The sequence below is a fragment of the Rhinopithecus roxellana genome, chromosome 6, assembly GCF_007565055.1.
Source record: "Rhinopithecus roxellana isolate Shanxi Qingling chromosome 6, ASM756505v1, whole genome shotgun sequence".
NCBI classification, from domain to species: Eukaryota; Metazoa; Chordata; class Mammalia; order Primates; family Cercopithecidae; genus Rhinopithecus; species Rhinopithecus roxellana.
In genome coordinates this window covers 124,578,463-124,582,485 of record NC_044554.1, presented here as the reverse complement: position 1 = coordinate 124,582,485, position 4,023 = coordinate 124,578,463, and the positions used below count along the sequence as shown (strand labels likewise).

Genomic DNA, 4,023 nt, shown 5'->3' with positions numbered 1-4,023 from the left:
ACCTTATTAAATTCCCTTAAACATCTAAGTTTATTAAATTTCCTTTTACATTTCACATTTTATGTTAAAATGTTCAGTTTTCTTTTCAGCAATATGATTGTCTAACACAGTCTTCCTGAGTACTCTTATTAATCTCACAAATTAAACTTATAAATACCTCAGGTTATCTTAGATTTTTTTTCTAGACCATATATATATATTTAGCAAGAATTCAATTTCATATCATAAGCCTAAATCAATTACACAAGTACACTTTAGAAAATTGAATTACACGGCTAATAAGACAAACATTAAAAAAAAATACTGGCAGGTATACAAGATTCCTTAATGCAAAATAATAACACTACAGATTTTATTTTCTCAATTTTTTTACACATACTGCTAATTCTTCCTGAGTGAAAACATCCTTAATCACTAGAGACACTTATGTCGTATCAAGAAATTTTTGGAGACATCTTCTGAGTAAAGTGAGGTTCTAGAATGACTTTCCCCTCCACATACTTTTTTTTTTATAGTGATACAAAATACAAAACATAAACCTTACCACATTCACCATTTCTGAGTGTAGAGTTGAGTAGTGTTCCATATATTCAGGTTGTTGTGCAACCAATCTCCAGAACTTGTTCATGTTGTGAAACTGAAACTCTATACCCATTAAACAACAACAGCCCATTTCCCTCCCAATTCCTGGCAATCACCATTCTACTTTATTTCTGTGAATTCAATTGCTCCAGATACCTCATATAAATAGGATCGTACAGTGTTTGTCTTTTTGTCACTGGCTTATTTCGCTTAGATTGGTGTCCTCAAGATTCGTCCATGTTTTAGTGTGTATCGGAGTTTCCTTCCTTTTTAAGGCTGACTTTTAGAATGATTTTTTAGTGACAGCAGTAAGTGGCTCAAATTAAGTCTTAATTGTAATCACTGTAACTTTAAAAAGGGCCTGTAGAGAGGGTTTCACATAGTTCAAGTCCATGCATTTAAATCACATATTTCATAATATCGGCAATACGCTGCTGGTTCTCTCCTCAGTTAAGATTTTCCCAGTAGGATGCCTCTTGGCTTTTAATACCTCTAACTTCATAAAACATATTTATCTCTCAATACATTATTTGAGGCTGGTGTTTATGTGGGAGAAAATTATATTTATGTCCCCAAAGCTCAATGCAATATTTTTAATCAAAATGATGACAGGAAAAAGCCATGAGATGTGATTCAAATACAATTGACAGACTGACAGAATCAGCATAGAAGCCTTGACAAACATATCAAAGTGTCAGTAGGAGGGATGCAACTCTCATTATGTCCAAGGTATAAAGAGAGGCACTGCAGCATTATTGCACACAATACAACATTTAGTTATAATAATTTCACATCCTGACATTAAAGCCTGTTACTCATATGCAACTGTTTTTTGTATTTGAAGAAACTGGAGGTTTTCCGTTGCCATTGAGCATATTATACGTTTTGCTGTTTAAAATAATTGGAGTGCTTGCTTCGGCAGTACATATACTAAAATGGGAACGATACAGAGAAGATTAGCAAAATTATCAAATTAAAAAAAAAATAGGCTGGGCATCATGGCTTACGCCTGTAATCACAACACTGTGGGAGGCCAAGGCAAGCAGATCACGAGGTCAGGAGATTGAGACCAGTCTGGCCAACATGCTGAAACCCCATCTCTACTAAAAATACAAAAATTAGCCAGGCGTGGTGGTGGGAGCCTGTAATCCCAGCTACTTGGCAGGTTGAGGCACGAGAATCGTTTGAACCCAGGAGGCAGATGTTTCAGTGAGCCGAGATCATGCTACTGCACTGCAGCCTGGGCAACAGAGCGAGACTCCATCTCAATAAGTAAGTAAAAGTAAGTAAGTAAGTAAATAAATAAATAAATAAAATGATTGGAAATAGGCTCCTGTTAACAATTTTGCATATAAGTGCAGATTGTCAGAAACAGTTTACTGACATTAAGCAGGAAATGCCTGAACGTGTCTCTTTAAAAAAGCGTGCAGCCCCCACCAAGATTGTTGTTACTTTGCTTCGTCATCTTATTTGGATTTTCACTTATTTTCCCCCAAAATATTTAAATCTTTCTGTCTAGTTTCAAAACCCTTTGTACTTGATCATAGCTTATATCCTTTTGATATTATTTTCTATTCTATAGCTTGCGTTCTTTTTGTATTCAACTCTAGAAGATAGAGTTTTATAGTTTATAATTTATAATGTTTTTCTTGTTTCAATTATCACTTTATTGCAAGATGGTAGAATTAATTACAAGTTTAAACTGTATCTTGCTAATCTTTAGCCAGGCAGCAAGTTTTAATAAAAACAAACCATTTATTCAAAAGTGATCACAGAACAACTCAATATGCAGAGGAAGAAAGATGAGAACCATCTGATTGACCAATAGACTTAATTCTTTCACTATAATGACACTGAAACTTTTCACTTTTAGGAAAAGTAAGCTGTAACTTCAGTAGACAGCAATACAGAAAGATTTTGGCTTTCACTTAGTCAGTTATTTCAGTTGTCTCAGTTGGGCTGGATACACTGACAAAACTGGCTGTGCTTAAGCCTTCTTTGAGAGCAGCTTTAGATTGGCAATGCACTTGGCAACTGTCTCCTTTTCCTGCTGTGCAGAGATCCTCTGGAACATGTGCTTCTCCATCCAGTTGATCATGTGCTCTTGTTCCTTTTGATGCATCGTATTTTACACACAGATATGATAGCCCAGGTAATTCTTTACCTCATATATGCTATGCAGCCATTCCCAGTAAATAACCTCTAAAGCCATAGCAATATTATTCCTCTGGACATCAAAATAGTAATGGCACTTCTGAACCAATACCTGCAATAACTTCTCCAAATCAATTGTGTCCTGGATTTGTTTGATGGAAACCTGCTTCACCTCTTCTAGGTGGACAATTTTTTGCTCGTTGAGTTTATCAGCTAATTTCCAATAGAGGTACCATATTTTTAAATTCCATAGACGAGTAACCTACTACTGATACTGTAGAGTAGGAGTAATCACATATATTTCTTTGGGTACCGCATACAAGACAAGCCCAGGCTCCAAGCACATAGGGTACTTTTACACAAGTTTTAGCATAAAGAAACTGGAAGAATTTCTCAAGGATCAGCCCAAGACAAACTTTTCCTCCATATTCAGGAAGAGGTAGTAGAGGGTAGGACTTGGCTGCCCTGTAAGAAAAGTCCTTGTTGCCTGAAATATCCCTGGACCTAGGAGGGCTGCATTCTTCAGAGAGGGCACTGCTGTGGTGGCAGCAGAAAGCACCCCCTGGGACAGCATGGTCAGTGAAGGTCCAGGCAGTGGTCTTCTAGAATTTAAAATTTTTATAACTATTAGAAGACGTTAAATTAAATTACAGGCATCTTCATGGCTTTGTTTAGTTTTTGCACTCTTCTGAGATCTTTCTACTGATGCTTGTGTGTATAGTACATTCTCTGTATATTTGCATTGTCTGTTTATGTTTGCCTCTGCACCTTCTTTGTCAAATTAAAAGGCCTTCAAGATGAGTGACAAAAATGTTTCTAATATTTAATGAGTCAAATTAGGTTTTACTTCTCTGTTTTAATAAATGTAGGCAATGAAATAATGTGTTTCATGCTTCTGTTCAAATTACTTCACTGCATCACTGTTTGCAAAGGAATTCTTGCTGTAGTCCAAAGTAATGAAGTAGCTTATATGAGAAAGTGACCAGAGGGATTCTGTCATCTGTAATCTTATTTTTTAATTATTATTTTACCAATCCATCATGTTAGAAGAAAAATCTTCAACTTGTTTGCTTCTTCCAAAGGATCTTAAGGGCAAGCTGTTTAATTTTTTTCAGCATAGATTCTTGAGGAAAAATCTGTAAAACATTAAAAATCAGAAAAAAATTCTTACTGGCCCTACAAGTTTGAGAAATTTTTGCTAGACATGAAGGGGAACAGGTTAAGGAAAGATACACCAGAAAGTGCCTTTCTTTACGGGCCATGTACAAAGGAATCCTGAAAGAATCA

At 35.7% G+C, this 4,023-nt stretch overlaps 1 pseudogene; it reads right to left on the bottom strand.

Moving 5' to 3' along the window:
- Nucleotides 1-2,518: 2,518 nt before the first annotated feature.
- On the bottom strand, nucleotides 2,519-3,310 carry LOC104682790 (annotated as a pseudogene).
- Nucleotides 3,311-4,023: the final 713 nt, after the last annotated feature.